We start from the raw sequence: 17,447 nt of genomic DNA on the forward strand, positions 1-17,447 counted from the left end.
GACTGGCAGACTGGGGTGGTGGTCCCCCTGTTTAAAAAGGGGGACCGGAGGGTGTGCTCCAATTACAGGGGGATCACACTCTTAAGCCTCCCTGGTAAGGTCTATTCAGGGGTCCTGGAGAGGAGGGTCCGTCGGATAGTCGAACCTCGGATTCAGGAAGAGCAGTGTGGTTTTCGTCCTGGTCGTGGAACACTGGACCAGCTCTACACCCTCAGCGGGGTCCTGGAGGGTGCATGGGAGTTCGCCCAACCAGTCTACATGTGTTTTGTGGACTTGGAGAAGGCGTTCGACCGTGTCCCTCGGGGGGCCATGTGGGGGGTACTCCGGGAGTATGGGGTACCGGGCCCTTTGATACGGGCTGTCAGAGCTTAGAGCAACACTACAGCTACAGTGGACATGGTAGGTTTTCTCTTCCTAATATTAACTCTGATTTAAATATCCTGAACAAACTTAAGAACAAGCTGTTAATTTCAATGTTGTGGCAAACTTTCAGTCTCTAGATAAGGGTCCAGAAAAGATCCCAGAGCCTTTCCACGAAGATCTGCAGGAGATGAAGAAGGAGATGAAAAAAAAAATTCGGCTACCTTCTGCCACCAGCGGATTTTTGGCCAAACTTTGCTCTGGAGTCTCAAGGTGAGCTATTAGAAATACTATCAGAAACCAGATTGCAGATTTTCAATACTAAGGTTTCTTGACTCAATATTTCTGTTTTTTGTGCAGGTGTAAAACTTGTGCACCATTTGACTTCAGCAACATTTCACAGCAACAGAACATGTAGATTGTTTGGGATATATTTTCAACAACAACCCACAGGCCCAAGCATAGCCATTCAGGTTTGAACAACATTCAGAACATTAAATGAATATTATGCAAAGTGGTATTTCTGTTTGATAAAATATTAGGCTTTATGATTTTGATGACGATGACGATTAAGCAGGGGAGAATGTAACCAGGTGAAAAAATGGGTACATGTCAAATGTATTTTGTAAACCATGTTTTGCTTTTATTTCACCGACTGGTTGTAATTCCTGTTTGTGTCAGCATGTGGTGCTGTTGCTACAGAGAGGTCTAAAATTACCGGAAGTAGAAAAACCATCTTGTTGGTGTACTGTGGCACTAACTGGTAAAACGGAAGAGAAGGACATTTTTTGATCCGAGACCTGGTGGAGAAGACGACTCTATAGCCACATGAGAAAAGAATCCAAGTGTTCGGTAATTAATGTTGGAACTGAATTATCTTCCGTGGACAATGCTACAGAAATTATGCTAATGTCATTTTTTTCTGTTAGTCCTCTTCTAGAGGTGCCACTGCCGTTTGTTTAGCCGTTTTATGATGTTAGATTTCCGCGCTGCGTTATACTCTGAGCGCTAACCGCATTGTTAGCCCGCCATTTCACCGAAGCTAAGGCTTTCTACTGTTCGAAATACGGGACATTTATTTCTCCATATATTGAATCTCATTCTTTTTATTTTGTTTCAACTCAGAGGGAACATTGTCTTTTTGAGAATAAAGAACCCCTTCTCTGTGAAGCTCCGTGTGCTGTATTAATCCCGGTGTTACTTCAATCCGCGTTTCCCCATCAGATTCGGTTCCCCCTAGCTGTGTGAAGCTGACACCCCACCCACGTCAAAAAATCCAGCAAATAGTCTGAATGGTTAGTGCTCCGTTTGTTTAGGTTTGTGCCGTTAAAATTTTCGTTTGTGCAGTTTTGGTTTCTGAGATATTAAACATTATTTTTTAGGTCATCTAGAGTTCACCATCCCCCCATATCGCTCCAAAACAAACCAAAGTGGGCTAGTTCGTTAGTGCTCCGTTTGTGCAGGTTTGTGCCGTTAAAATTTTCGTTTGTGCAGCTTTCGTCTTTGAGATATTAAAAGTTATAATTTTGGCCGATGACGTCACCATCCCCCCATATCGCTCCAAAACAAACCAATGTGGGCTAGTTTGTTAGTGCTCCGTTTGTGCCGTTAAAATTTTCGTTTGTGCAGCTTTCGTCTTTGAGATATTAAAAGCTATAATTTTGGCCGATGACGTCATCCGCTCCCATTTTGCTCCAAAACAACCAGGAGTAGACAGAGAGTCTCTTTTCGCAGTTCTCTGCAACTCAAAAGAGGCCATTCTAGAAAACGGCCATATAGCCACTCCAGCTGCCGCTGTCTGGACAGAGATAAGTCAGCAGTTGGGAAATAAAATGTCTGCAAAAAGTCTGTACACGTTTGTAAAGCTGAACAGACACAACATCTGGTCATGCTTGGAAGTTAATCAAGGAAGTGATCCTGAAAGCCCTGTGGACACAGAGTTTGACTCAGACACTGCTTCTCCTGGTCAATGTTCAGATTTTCAGCTCAACGTTCCATTTGAAGAATGGATTACATTTATACCACAAAAAGTTGAATATAATGACAAGTTTTCATCATCTGGTAAAAGGAATTACACAATTTTATAACCTGGCACATGGAGTCATATAATTAATTATCTGGTTTGGAAAAAGTTGAAAAGCACTTGTACATTTGTATTCCAAAGATGGATGGATGGACTGCATTGAGTCAATATTTTATGTGAAACCTGAGCATTAATTTACTTACCTTGTTCAAAAATCAAAATCGGGGTTGAAAAAATTCCAAAAATGACTTATTCAAAACGATTTGAGACCGCTAGAATATTAACGAGAGGTTGAAATTACACTTGCTCTGCCGCCAAAACAAGATCGGGGGTGGTGGGGGAGGGGGCTCACTACAGTGTGGGTGGAGCCAATCCCAATTGTGTGAGAACTATGTCAAAGTTCGCAAAACATGTGGAGCTTTTCAAAATCCTTGAAGCCCATACACATTTAATGTAAGAAATTGGATGAAATGAAAGTCGTTGCATTGAAAATATATTTACTAAATATTAAGTACATTACTTGGATGAACTTTGAAATAATGACACATTTCCTTTTTACTCTGCAAAAACTTTGCTCAAGCAACTAGCAAATTGGCCGTTATAGGCTCATGTAATTTTTTTACACGTTTGCTGCATAATCAGCAGACAGTACATCAACAATGTGAATATAATTCTTCAGACCACTTCCGAAATCAAAGCAAAGTTGAACAGGTTATACACATTACGTTAGGGTCAGGCTGCATGTCCTTTATTAGCAGGATTCAATTATTGTGGAGAGAACACTACGTTCGTGAAAAAACATTGCTATCTTAAAACATTTCTTGAAAAGAGACACATTTTTTCTTGTTCTAAGTCTTTATTGAAGTTCAAAACAAAATGTACACATTGTACAACAGCTGAAAATCTGAAGAATTAAAAGAAGTAGCCCACACTTAGGTTTGATTTGGAACATGATAGGGTGATGTCATCGGCCAAAATTATAACTTTTAATATCTCAGAAACCAAAACTGCACAAACGAAAATTTTAACGGCACAAACCTGCACAAACGGAGCACTAACGAATTAGCCCACTTTGGTTTGTTTTGGAGCGATATGGAGGGATGGTGACGTCATCGGCCAAAATTATAACTTTTAATATCTCAGAAACCAAAACTGCACAAACGAAAATTTTAACGGCACAAACCTGCACAGACGGAGCACTAACAAATTAGCCCACTTTGGTTTGTTTTGGAGCGATATGGGGGGATGGTGACGTCATCGGCCAAAATTATAACTTTTAATATCTCAAAGACGAAAGCTGCACAACGAAAATTTTAACGGCACAAACGGAGCACTAACGAACTAGCCCACTTTGGTTTGTTTTGGAGCGATATGGGGGGATGGTGAACTCTAGATGACCTAAAAAATAATGTTTAATATCTCAGAAACCAAAACTGCACAAACGAAAATTTTAACGGCACAAACCTGCACAAACGGAGCACTAACCATTCAGACTATTTGCTGGATTTTTTTGATGTGGGTGGGGTGTCAGCTTCACACAGCTGTTCCAGCTGCGTCTTCTTGCCGCTCCGCCCCACCCACACGGCAAAATACGCGTGCTTGTGCTGAGCACTGAGAAAGCACATGCATAGGGAACTACGGACACCGTGAAAGCTCAAACAACATGTTTTGGCAAAGTTGTCACTTTCTTCACGTTTTAGCGGGAAACTAATAATAATAAAAACAACAATAATAATAATAGTAATAAATAAGTGATGATAAATACAAATATGTCACATAGATGTTATAATTATTATAAATGTATATATATGTTTAGTTGTATATAAAAACAGGGCAATGTATTTTAATGCTTGATATTACCTATCAGATACCGTTCCCCTTGTTTTACAGTGGGGGAACGGTATCTGATGGCCATATTTCACCCATCAGATACCGTTCCCCTTGTTTTAAAGTGGGGGAATGATATCTGATGGCCATATTTCACCCATCAGATACCGTTTCCCCCATGTTAAAATCACCCATCAGATACCGTTCCCCTTGTTTTACAGTGGGGGAACGGTATCTGATGGCCATATTTCACCCATCAGATACAGTTCCCCTTATGTTAAAATCACCCATCAGATACCGTTCCCCTTGTTTTACAGTGGGGGAACGGTATCTTATGGGCGAAATATGGTCATCAGATACCGTTCCCCCACTGTAAAACATGGGGAACGGTATCTGATGGGTAATATTGAGCATTAAAATGGATTGCCCTGTTTATATATATATATATATATATATATATATATATATATATATATATATATATATATATATATATATATATATATATATATATATGCAGGTGCAAAACTTGTGCTCCATTTGACTTCAGCAACATTTCACAACAACAGAACATGTAGATTGTTTGGGATATATTTTCAAAAGCAACCCATAGGCCCAAGCATAGCCATTCAGGTTTGAATAACACTCAGAACATTAAATGAATATTATGCAGAGTGGTATTTCTGTTTGATAATGTCTCTCTGTTTGAGATTGTCACTCTGATGCAACGTCGTGGGATCATCTTTTTCATCTTGCTCCTTTTTGGTAAATACTCTCCTTCCACAAACAAGCAATTTGAAAGTGTTGTAGAAAGTCTGTATTTTTTATGCTATGTCACTGACTGTCATCTCCTACTCATGTTCATCAGGATGTAGCTGCCTATTTTCTGCTCGGCACTTGCGATCTTCAGAGTCATTTGTTACTCTAACTACAGAGGACACTACAGCTACAGTGGACACTGCAGCTACAGTGGACATGGTAGGTTTTCTCTTCCTAATATTAACTCTGATTTAAATATCCTGAACAAACTTAAGAACAAGCTGTTAATTTCAATGTTGTGACAAACTTTCAGTCTCTAGATAAGGATCCAGAAAAGATTCCAGAGCCTTTCCACGAAGATGTGCAGGAGATGGAGATGAAAAAGAAATCCGACTACCTTCTGCCACCAGCAGATCTTTGGGCAAATTTTGCTCTGGGGTCTCAAGGTGAGCTATTAGAAATAAGATCATAAACCATATTGCAAATTTTCAATATTAAGGTTTCTTGACTCAATATTTCTGTTTTTTTGTGCAGATGCAAACTTGTGCTCCATTTGACTTCAGCAACATTTCACAACAACAGAACATGTAGATTGTTTGGGATGTATTTTCAAAAGCAACCCAAAGGCCCAAGCATAGCCATTCAGGTTTGAATAACACTCAGAACATTAAATGAATATTATGCAAAGTGGTATTTCTGTTTGATAAAATATTAGGCTTTATGATTTTCTTTTCTAATTAGTCTTGGTACCCCACCTAAACTTTGTTTTGTACTCTGTCTTCAGGGAAGAAATAATCTGATTCCTGGACAATGTTGGGCCTTTGCAGGCTTCCCAGGACGCTTATCCATCAAACTGTCCCACAAAATCACCGTTACTCACGTGTCCGTGGGTCATATTCCTAAGAGCATATCCCCGACTTTCACAATCTCCAGTGCTCCGAAGGAATTTTCTGTCTATGTAAGTCAAGCAACATCACATGTATCTTATATATGTGTCCACCTATAGTGTGGAAGAAGGGGCTTTAAAATGTGTTTGCAATGATTTAGTATGACTTGATCACATCCAAACTTTCTGTGTGCACAAATGAATTTTCTGCTTATCTCAGGGTGTGATATGTTTTAAGATACACCAACTAAATTTCACATGTATAGAAAGAACAAGATAATGAACTGGATTTCTATCTAATTTTGTCTCGGAAAGAAGCATTCAGACGATCAAGAGAGTTTTTTGGGAACTTTTCAATATGACGAAGATGGCGACAGCTTACAGACCTTCAAACTTCCTGTAAATATGTCGAAATAATATTTTATTAATCAAATACAACAGTTCTTACAGAAGCCAAGAGTGACTGACCCTGTTATAAATATTGGTAATTGTTCCTAACATACAACCATTAGGTTCTTCACACCAACTTTTATGTCTTACAACAAAATCTATCAATCTGTTATCACAAAATAGTTAGTTTTGTTGTATCACGATAAGAAACAAATCAAAATAAACCTCCAGTCTTACTAGATATTAGTTTAATTCAATGGTATCTTGAAAAATCTATGCAAAATATATTTACAGCAAGGACAGTTAAACTGGGCTTTCATGCACTTTAAGCAGATCTCCTTTGTTTCCATGGTCTTGTCTATCTGTAGCTATGGATTATCAATCTAACCCTCCTAATTTGCATCTTTCTTACCTAACAGGAAGAAAAAATTGACTCCTTCAGGCACATCAGTCTAAAGGTGAAAAACAACTGGGGTCAACTGGACTACACATGCCTATACAATTTCAGAGTGCATGGGGTAGTTGACATGAGGAGGAGGCCATCTTTCATGTAAGTTTTGTATTTGTTTAACTAATTAATTTAGTATTTAAAGAGTGTAGCTCAGTTTTAAGTCCTCACAACAACTAGCTGGCGTCAGAACCTGGGAAGTGGTGGCTGCTGTCGGAGCCTGGACCTCGTCAGTGGCTGGTGTCGGTGTCTGGGCAACACCAGTGGCTGGTGACTGGTGTCACAGCCTTGGCCTCACCGGTGGGTGGTGGTGGGTGTAGATGTCTGGGCCTTGCTTTTGGCTGGTGTCAGTCTTGGCCTCATCAGTGGATGGTGGGTGGTGGTGGGTGTAGGTGTCTGGGCCTCGCTTTTGGCAGGTGTCAGAGTGTTGGCCTCACCAGTGGGTGGTGGCTGGTGTAGGTGTCTGAGCCTTGCTTTTGGCTGGTGTCAGAGACTCGGGCGGAGCACTAGGAGGATCTGGGGGCCCATCTGGAGCCGGCACTGGAAGAGCACATGAAGGCAGAGTCTTGGGCAGGGCACAGGGGAACCTTGAGGAACCTCTAATGCCCCTTTTCCACCGGCTCGGCTCCGCTCGCTTTCCTTGTGTTTCCACCGGCCTTTTCAATGGGGCTGGCGCTGCTTTTTTGGTACACATGAACCCAAACTTGGAAGTAATGACAAGTGGAATTCAATACAATATTAACTATGTTACACTCCCTCCTGCCGAATTCCACTTGCCCCAATACAACAAGCAAAACTAAACAACAATAGAAAAACCAAGAAAAAGAAAGAAAAGTATAGTAACACCACAGGTACAAACACACAAAATGGAGTGACCACTATTCAAATTCACAGTTACAAGTACCCAGTCACTTAGACTATCCCATGAGGATTAGTATGAGAAAAGGTTGGCCAGACCACATCTACATACATAGGGGAAAAAAATATGCCCATATACATATTCTGTTAACATGTAACTGCAAACTCACCTCCCAAATAGCAAAACAAACATAAAATATCAATATTGTTACAAAACCTCAAGGTTGAAACAAATAAAACTGTAGTTTTATAATTAAGAACTCAAACTAATGCTGTTCTTTGGTGCATCATTTCAATAAGTCTAGTCACTGGTCTCAACAACCGCCCAGCTCTAGATCTACGGTCAGTCGCAACATCAACTACTGTCGCAGTACTAACAGCAGGTACGTCAGTGAGAATGTCAGTAGCAGGAGCTGGAAAGGTTTCAGGGCAAGCCATCAGGACTGCAGAGCAACCAGAGTCTGCTGAACTGCTGTCCATCAAAGCAGCTCCATTAGAGGGTTGTAACTGATCAAGGACTGGCTGGGCTAGAGCCAACACCCCATCCTCTGAGAGGACATTAGTAGGTACTGTGGCTTCCTCCAGCATGGTGCCCTCCACCTGCTCAGCCTCTTCTGCATCTGTCTCAATGCCTGTTCCCAAAGGTAGGTCAGATACCCACACTCTTGTTCTAAACTCAGCTGAGTCAGAAATAACATCACTGATTGCTGACCTCCCAACACTTAGGTCAAGTGAACTTGATGCTGGAGACAGAACAACCTCCTCCTGGTCATCAAGGTCATCCTCAGGTAAAGGCAGAAAGTTTATTGGCATTATCAGATTGCGGTGGACCACTTTTACTTGGCCTGTAGTGGGATTCTGGTCCTAAAAGTGTGGTTTTCATCATTCTTTCCAACCACTACATACACTGTGCTGTCCCAGCGGTCAGCAAGCTTCCTTTTTCCACGTTCTCCTTTATTGGCCAGCACCACTCTGTCGTTCACTTCCACTGGTACACCACACACTCTCCGGTTGTATAGCTCAGTGTGACGCTGGAGCTGTTTAGCTGCTGTCGACTGGGCGAGGTCCATAGCTTCTCTCATGTCCTTTCGCAGGGACTCAATGTAGCGATCATAGTCCACCACGTCTGGATCACTGAGCACCGAACCAAAGATGACGTCCACCGGAAGACGTGGCACCCTCCCAAACATGAGCAGGAAAGGTGCATATCCTGTCGTCTCATGCACTGTACAATTGTAGGCAAACGTTAGAGACTTCAGGGCCTCAGGCCAACAATGTTTAGCTCTTGGTGGCAGTGCTCGAATCATGTTGCCTAGAGTCCGGTTCATTCTCTCACACGAGCCATTCCCCATAGGGTGATAAGGCGTAGTGTGGGACTTTTGCACGCCTGCCACATTCAGTAACTCTGCAATAAGCGAACTCTCAAAACTGGCCCCCTGATTGGAATGCAGCCGCTTGGGAAACCCATAGATGCAGAAGTAGTTGTTCCATAGCTGGTGTGCGACTGCTTTAGCTGACTGATTGGGACACAAAAAGGCGTGTGCCATCTTTGTGAAGTGGTCAGTAGCTACTAGCACATCCAGTGAACGATTTGAAGAGTCCTCAGCAGTCCAGAAATCAATACTGACAAGTTCAAGAGGTTCAGAGGTCCTTATGTTTTGCAAAGGAGCTCTGGCTTCCGGCTCTGGTGACTTGCTGACAACACACCGTCTGCAGTGTTGTACATACTCAGTAACATCATGCACTAGGCCAATCCAATAAAACCTCTGTCTCGTCAGGTACAGAGTCCGCTGCTGACCCTGGTGACCAGCCTCATCATGAATACCTTGTAACACCTTCTGGCGCAGTAAGCGGGGGACAACAAAAAGGTAAGACTTTTTCTTTGTGACAGGGTTTTTAGCTACCCGGTACAGAACTCCATCTCTCAACACAAGCTTTTTCCAGCCTTTCAAAAGCTTGAGGATTTCTGACGACTCCTTGACACGTTCCCTCCTGGAAGGTCTCCGCTTTCTCTCCACAAAGAAAATCACTCTACTTAGAACCGTGTCAGTTCTCTGCATTTCCTGCAACACTTCAAGCAAGAGCACTTCAGAGTTGACCTGTGGTGTTGTTAGAACAGTCTGCGAGAACTGTGGCAGGAGAAGGGCATGTGGGCACACCACAGGATCACTTTCACTGCATCCCTGGAGTACAGCAGCAACCTCCAGTGATGACATTGCTCTGGTCTCCACAACTGCCACACCCTGAGATATCTGTTGGTTGCACTCAGATACTTCAGGTGGGTTAGCTGACCAGCGAAACACCTCCTGGACCCCATTAGCACCAACCGCTGCAGCCTCTGCCAGTAGGTCGTCATAAGGTACTCTCGTCAAACGGTGAGATGTACTAGACTTCACGAAGGGCTCTCTGCTAAGGGTGTCAGCCACCACGTTCTTTGATCCAGGAATGTACTTGATGTCGAACTGGAATGGCGCCAACTTAGCGATCCACCTCTGCTCACACGCGTCCAGCCGAGCCTTGGACAGGATGTAGGTTAGCGGATTATTATCTGTCCACACGGTGAATTGGTGACCTCTCAACCAGTGATGGAACTTGTCACACACCGCCCATTTTAAGGCGAAGAATTCCAGTCGGTGTGCGGGATATTTAGATTGGGAATAACTCAGCGATTTACTTGCAAAAGCAATGGGTCTGGCTGTTGAACCACCAGCAGGTACTTGTGACAGGACTTCTCCAAGTCCGTCGGTAGAAGCATCCACAGACAGGAGGAAGGGCTCACTGAAGTATGGGTGAGCCAGCACCACACAATCTAGCAAACCCTGCTTCAGTTGATGGAAAGCCTGCCAACAATCTTCAGTCCAATCCTCAGCACGGATCTGTTTGCGGATTTGGCGACGTTTTCTCCCTCCTCCACGCGGACCTTTGGAGCATAAGATTAGCCGAAACAACGGTTTGGCCATCGCCGAACACCCCTCAATAAATTGCTGGTAGTAGACTACCATGCCAAGGAAGGAACGGATCTTTCTCTGTGAGGGAATATTCGTGCCAACCTCCATAAGGTCTGACTCAGTAATAGTGGTGATGGCAGTCACTTTATCAGGGTCAGACTGGATCCCATCTATGCTGATGACATGACCGAGGAACTTCACTGACCTCCTCAGAAAATGACATTTCTTTGGGGCGAGCTTGAGATTATGGTTCTGGAGTCTCTGGAAGACCATGTGTAGACGCTCGAGCGCTAGGTCTTCTGTTGGAGCAAACACCAAGACATCATCCAGATAGCACAACAAGTTCATGAAGTTCTGGTCTCCGAAGATGTTTAGCATCATTCTCATGAATGTCGCTGGACTATTACACAGTCCCTGAGGCATCCGATTATACTCATACAATCCAAATGGTGATGAAAAGGCAGTGTATTTTCGGTCAGCCTCATGCACTTCGACATTGTAATAGCCAGAGGTCAAGTCCATGGTTGAGAAAAAGGCATTGCCCCCCAAGGCTGCTAGAGCATCGGCTGGATGCTCCCATCCTTGACACTGGATGCGTCAAGGGTGTGACAGTGCGTCACACCCTTGACGCACTGTCAAGGGTGTGCATCCTTGACAGTGCGTGCATTGATCCATCGGAAATCATTACAGATCCGTAAATCACCAGACTTCTTCCACACGATCACCAAGGGAGATGCAAACTCACTGCTAGACTTTCGTATGATGTCACGCTCCTCCATCTCATCCAATGCCTCTCTCAACTTTTCATACTGGGTTGGTGGTATACGCCGACATGGCAATCGAAATGGTTTCTCGTCCATGATTCTGATGCGATGTAGAAAACCAGTGGCTTTACCACAATCCAGCTTGTCCCTTGAGAAGATCGACTGGTATTGAACAATGAGCTCAGCCAGTTTAGCCTTATATTCAGGGGAAACGTCACATGACTCAATATCCACATCTGACAGTCCCAGATCTCTTAGCCTTGCCTGAGGGGTGTCAACTGTGCAAGGTGTCACAAGGTGAGGATGATCTGGCAAGGTGGAGTCCTCTGAGACGAGGCTATGTTTTGTACTGTTGTCCAACGGCACTTGTATTTGTTGATGTACGCCGAATTGGGAACCAGCAAACATTTCCACTGACTCACAAGTACACACATCAGCCAATTTAGTATTGCGTCTCAAAGTAACCGGCTTGTCTGATGGATTAATGACCTTTAGTGGGAGCCACCCGTCTGCTCTTAGAATTGACACTGACCTCCCCACTAAGACTGTTCTTGGTTTCGATCTTGCTGTTGTTGGCTCCACCACAACAGCACATCCAGCCAACAGATTATTCACTTGTGACAACTTGCCCCAGATCAGATGCTCTGTCATGGGTTCAAGAGTAACGGCTCGCTTGATTTTGACAGTTCCAACTGCATCACAGATGTCTTCATCGGCATCTTCCACCCTTGCCAACAAGCCTAGCAGTTTCTGCTCTGCATCACTAGTGCCACAGAGCGCTGTGGGGTCCTGGCCCCGGAGATGTTGCCTCAGCTTAAACCTGTTAATAATGTATCTCAGCAGGTTACTGCCAACAATCAGTTCTTCATTTTGGTTCTCAACAATCAATGTCGTGACAATCACTTTGCAGTCATAAAGACCCATCTCCAGATCACACATGCCAGAAGGTAAGGTCCTGGACCCCCCACACCCAACCAACACAGTGGCTGTCGGCTCAAGGGTGGGGCTCCTTAAAACATCCCGATGTAACAGCTGAGGTATTACTTTAGAGCTTAGTGTGCACGCCATCGACCCGCTATCCAGCAAGGCTCTAACTGTAACCACTCCTCCCAGTGTCACATCTTCATAAAACAAGTTCTCATGCTGTTTGAGTCTCTGAAATTTTTGGAATATTGGTGTATATCCCATTTCTCTCACTTCATATGCACTTTGACATATAGACTCCATGTCATCTTCAACATTTGGAACAGGGGGATCACTTTTAGGCCCAACACTTGCCCCCACCACATGTAGGCCAGTCAGTTTTCCTGAGACGGCACCACCTGCTTATCGCTCCTAGGCTTCCTCACCACAGCCCCTGGACACTCTGCTCGGATGTGGTCAGGTGCAAAACAACCAAAACACAAATGGTTGGATCTGCAGTGGTACTGGGTAGTGTGTCCACCATCGCTGCACACAGCACAAGGTACAACAGGCTTTACTTTTGTCAGCTGGTTCCTTTGGGTGTGTCCACTGAACCCACTTTGAAACTTATGCTGTTGTGACTGCTGCTCCAGAACACGTTCGAGTAGAGTGATGACCCGGTCCAGACGGTCTGGCGAGCTCTCAGCTGACTTTCCAATAGGCGGTGCAACAGCAGCTGGCGGTAGTACTTCAGTACTGGGTGTCGCACTTTGCACAGAGGAGGTGAGTTCCTGGTGCTGGGAATACAGGAAACTTGAAATATTGTGTTTGTTTAGTCGCTTGCGATTTCTGCTGTGTTCTACAAGCTTCTCATGAATGTCAGCCACCGTCCAGTCTTTCAGCTGCCTACATTTGAATATGAGCGACAGTACAGGATCAGGGCAGTTCCGGATAAACATGGCAGCTAGATCACAGGACAGAGAGTCAAAAGCCTTATTTTGTCTCTTTAAAGAGTCCTCTGTCACATCCAAAGCTTTGTTGAGTCTCAGCCAATAGTCAAAGGGATGTTCGTCGGGGTGGGGCACAGTAGCATAAAAGTCCGCTAAGGGCAAACTAGAGGACATGGTATCACTGAAGTGCTGCTTCAGTATCTCAAAAATGGGCTCAGGTCCTGTAGTCAGATTTAAAACAGGCTTACTGCGTATGCCAACTTTAACCACTTCATGTGCCCTCCCCACCAGCTTAGACATCACCTCATCAGCCTGTTCAGCTACAGGAATGCCTTTCTTTCTTATATAAGATGACATCATAACCTCCCACTCTTGGACTGAACATGTGTCATGATCCCCTTTAAAACTCACTGGTTCTTTCACATCAGGGCGAACAATGACATTTAACATGGCAGACTCGTTAGCTGTAGCTCCAACCATTCCTGGACCCACTGTATTACTCAAACGGGTCTCAATGCAAGCTGCAATACTTTCACCTATAGAAACTCCAATTTGTGAAGCTATGTCATTCAAAAGTCTGCTATCAACATCACATTGTGGAGCATCAACAGTGTTGTTAACTCTCTCACCCAAATGAACAAAGTTTGGTTTTGGTGTGGATGCTTCTGGGGTATTCAAAAACAAACCCCTACCTCTAGCAACTGAAGGCATAGGAGTAAATACTCCTAACCCCCTTCCCCTACCAAAAGCATTGTTGCTTGCTATAACTCAGCACTTACTGATCAAAAGTAAAAAATAAATAAAAATCTTAAGCACTTATAAATTAAACACAGGGGCAAAGTGCACCTTCAACAAATCAATTAGTAAAACCCGAGTGAAAAAGCTGTAAAAATGTTCAAACTAATTTCGTCTCAAAGTGCCCCTCCCTCACAGACAGAGCAAAGAAAAAAAAAACCTCCGGTAATAACTACAGCGCAGCCACACATTAGCTCCGCACAACGACACAAAACGGGTAAAATAATATTTTAAAAAAAGAACCAAATGACCACCGCTACACCACCGAAGCGGCAAAGAGTCCACACGGAGTGTTATCAGCACAGTGTCTGACAACCGGACCGATCTGCTGAGGCGCCGGGAAGTAGTCGCAGCCCGCGTTCCAGGACGTAGACGCACCCACCCGCACTGGCGTAGTTGGAGAACGGGTCACGGCACCAATGTAACCTCGGTAATCGTGATCGATCAGTTCGAATCAGTTCTACGTTGTGTTAAATAAGGGCCAGGAGACAGGATGAGATTAAACGTCGTTTATCTCTGTGTGAAACAGAATATGGACTGATCAGGAATTAGGTTCATCACAGCGGGTTCAGCACCTCGCGCCCATCTCTCATGAACTGGCCAACAGCCGTATTTAATACATTAATATAGGACAGAAATACAAAGAAATAAAAAAAATATGTACCTGTGTGAAACAGAATATGGACTGATCAGGAATTAGGTTCATCACAGCGGGTTCAGCACCTTACGAGGAACAGCATTTCATGTTAGCAACAAACTAACATAACATTTTACTGGAGCGTTAGACTCAGTGAACCTACCTCGCGCCCATCTCTCATGAACTGGCAACGAGATGTCTATGTTCACTATATTTAATCCTGCCAACCACCAAGAGGGGGTGCTGTTTCACCCATTACACATGAACCCAAACTTGGAAGTAATGACAAGTGGAATTCAATACAATATTAACTATGTTACACAAGCTTGGCTGCTATTCACTGATTGGCCGCGGGTGGGGTCAGAAGAGAGAAGAAAACACGGAAATAAACACGGACATAACAGAACAAAAAAAATAAAAAATTCCCTCTGAGATCTCTGATGACCACACTCCAGTCTGGTAGGTGGCGGTAAATGCACCTTAAGTTGGATGCCAGCCGCCAATAAAAAACAAAAGAAGAAGAAGACGACGACGACATAACAGAACCAGAAGAAGCCATGGAGTCCTCGCAGAATTTTTCCCCCTGGAGCAACGACGAAGTCCAAACTTTTCTGGCGATTATTGGGGACTGCAGCATTCAGTGCCACCTCGATGGAACAACACGCAATGAGAAAGTGTTTATAGAAGTTTCAGAAAGAATGGCTGGCGCTGGATACAGGCGGACGTCCTGACGATGCTGGGAGAAATTTAAAAAAATGAAAAGCGATTATAAAAATGTGAAGGATCACAATGGCAAGAGGGGTTTGGATCGAAAGCAGTGACGGTGGTTTGACCACGGCTGTAAATTTGTTATGTATTCCTCCAAATTTCCGCACAATGTTAAATATGGTACAATGAGAGTGTTGTATAGAATAAAACATGTAGTCAAGGACAGAACTAATTCCTCTTAGAACAGCAACACTTTTGACTATTTTAGATTTTACTAGGCTGATCTGTGGTTTCCAGCTAAATCTATTGTCTTTATGTTTTAATCACCAGAAACCATGGTTTTTCATCAAAATACCACGTCCTGTTGAAAGAATTTTGACTGGTAGGCTTACAAATGCATCTGTATATATGTAGCTTTTAATGTGAAATTTTAGCATAATGTATATTAACAAAATCACTGTACTTGTGCTTAAACTTCTATTTTAGCTCTTCTGCCAGGGAAGAGAAGAATGGAGGACCTGGCAGATGTAAATGAGGAGGCAGAGAACCGGCAGCAACGTGAGCGACACCACCAGACCTGGATGGAATTCCTACAGGGGGAAGCAAACACGATGGCTGACCTCCGTAGAGAGGAGCTGAGACAGACTTCACAATTCTATACTGCCTTCCTTGGCCTGATGGGGGACATGGTTAAAACTTTGCAGAAGCAAAGTTGACTGAGTGATTACTTGATTCACTTGTACTCTTTAAAAAAAACAACAACAAAAAATACTTTTACTTCCATAAGGGAAGAAAGAATAAAAGATGTGCTTTTAAATTGTGAAGCAGTCTGTTCTTTCACACAATCCACACTTTAAAATTTTTCAAGGAGGTTCAGAAGAGCTAAGAATATTCATTTTTCATTCATATTCATTTCTCCTCGAAAGTACTGAAACAAAAATTGCTTTTGTTCATATATAAACCATTGGGTCTAGTTTTCTATGGAAGTAAATGTGCCATCAGAATTTGAATAAAAAATGCATCTGAAACTTGAATGTTGTATATTTGTGCTTACTTTTTTAATTTCAAAATTAATTCAGAATATAATTTTGACCTAAAAAAAAAATCTGTCATTTGTACATGTTTGCAATTTTCATTTGTTAAAAAAATTCAACTGCAATATTTTCAGTGTCCTAAAAATTCAACTTGCTCAAATTCGCTGTCTCAAATTCAGTGTCTAAAAATTCGCTGTACAAAAATGGCAAGGTTACTTCAGGTCACAGACATTAGCAATCGTTGTCAGATTTCAACACCCAGCCAATCACATGACCTAAGCGTAATATTGAAGAAATATCAGCATCACCGAGGCCAGAGACCATGGAGGCGAACGCAAACTCAACCCCAATAGGGAGTCTGTGCTTTCATATTTCTGTAGTATATTTTATTTTGCGTATGAACTTTGATACATGATGTTAAAGCTTGATTTAAAACACGGATTTGGCCCATTGTTAATCTTACGCCATGTAATGCTGGCAAATTAGTTCTCGCTACCTCCTAGGCCCCCTCCCCTCTTGGCTGTCCCACATCCAATTTTCCCGTGTTTTATTTCAAAAAGGATTACCACTTGCGCCAAGTCTAGAATCTTTAAAGATAACTGATGGGTGGCGACTTTGCGGGTTGTTTGTATGTTGTCTTAGGTGAGACTGAGACAAGCGGTCTTGGTAAAAGATGTAATTTTCCAGGAGATGCTACCGCTAATGTAGCAAGTTAATATGGCTGCCTTGTATGCTTCAAGGAGGGGCTGTGAACTCTTCCGACATTGATTATAACCACAACCCCATTCTGTTCATCTACTGTATTGTTCATGTGACTTTATTTATGAATAAATTAATACATTTATGGTCATTATAGCGTCATCCAAACTACTGCTTCTCTGATATATAATATTTACATTCTTTTTACTTTGCGGTACAAAACGTCGTTCTGTTACCTAGCAACTTTAGAAACAACCTTTGTTTTTTCATTTGATTTTAACTCATTTTCAGGAAAATATATGCTTGCAAGTACAGCTGTTAAGTTATTAAAATCATTTTAATCCCCACTACTTTGTATCTCCAAAATATATCTTTGGTTACAAAGAATGTTTGAGCTATGCTAAAATTTGTGATTAATGTTGTAATTATAAGCAAATTCTGATTAAGTTACACACCAT

The 17,447-nt window shown here is 42.8% G+C and overlaps 2 long non-coding RNA genes across 4 annotated transcripts; both read left to right on the forward strand.

Moving 5' to 3' along the window:
• Positions 1-22: 22 nt before the first annotated feature.
• On the forward strand, positions 23-16,290 carry LOC103478688 (uncharacterized). 3 transcript variants are annotated; one of them, XR_014091414.1, is made up of 5 exons: positions 23-633; positions 5,504-5,615; positions 5,754-6,795; positions 15,587-15,638; positions 15,743-16,290. It is a non-coding gene; the product is annotated as an uncharacterized LOC103478688 (long non-coding RNA). The 3 variants fall into 3 exon arrangements; XR_014091413.1 differs by lacking the exons at positions 23-633; positions 5,504-5,615 and adding an exon at positions 4,734-4,843 and having other exon boundaries at positions 5,754-6,254; positions 6,665-6,795; XR_014091412.1 differs by lacking the exons at positions 23-633; positions 5,504-5,615 and adding an exon at positions 4,734-4,843.
• On the forward strand, positions 4,868-5,408 carry LOC145555297 (uncharacterized). The gene is made up of 3 exons (XR_014091415.1): positions 4,868-4,975; positions 5,079-5,188; positions 5,283-5,408. It is a non-coding gene; the product is annotated as an uncharacterized LOC145555297 (long non-coding RNA).
• Positions 16,291-17,447: the final 1,157 nt, after the last annotated feature.

Source organism: Poecilia reticulata, chromosome 16, assembly GCF_904066995.2.
Source record: "Poecilia reticulata chromosome 16, P_reticulata-male-v2, whole genome shotgun sequence".
NCBI classification, from domain to species: Eukaryota; Metazoa; Chordata; class Actinopteri; order Cyprinodontiformes; family Poeciliidae; genus Poecilia; species Poecilia reticulata.